The sequence below is a fragment of the Neophocaena asiaeorientalis genome, unplaced genomic scaffold (assembly GCF_003031525.2).
Source record: "Neophocaena asiaeorientalis asiaeorientalis breed wild unplaced genomic scaffold, Neophocaena_asiaeorientalis_V1.1 scaffold130, whole genome shotgun sequence".
NCBI lineage: Eukaryota > Metazoa > Chordata > Mammalia > Artiodactyla > Phocoenidae > Neophocaena > Neophocaena asiaeorientalis.
The window spans coordinates 1,966,036-1,966,360 of NW_020173397.1; positions in this window are offsets into that span (position 1 = coordinate 1,966,036).

Here is a 325-nt window from a genome sequence, read left to right on the forward strand (position 1 = left end):
TCGGCCCCGCGTCCAGGAATCGCCCGCCGTGGGGAGGGGCCGAGGGGCGGGGCGGATGTCACCCCATGGGAAGCGGGCTGGCAGCCAAGCTCAGGGGCAGCCGAGGCCGCCGCCGAGCACGCTGCGCGCACCTGACCCGCGAGGCTATGCGCCGCGGGCCCCTGGCTCCATCGGAGCTGCGTTCCCGGGCATAGCCTGCATGCCGGCGAGCACCCACTTAAGCACCCCAGCGCGGTGCCCTGCGTCCCCTCCCTTCTCTGCCCCCACCGGAGCAGGACGCATCCCCTCGGGCCGCAACGTTACACAACCGCAGCGACGCGCCTGC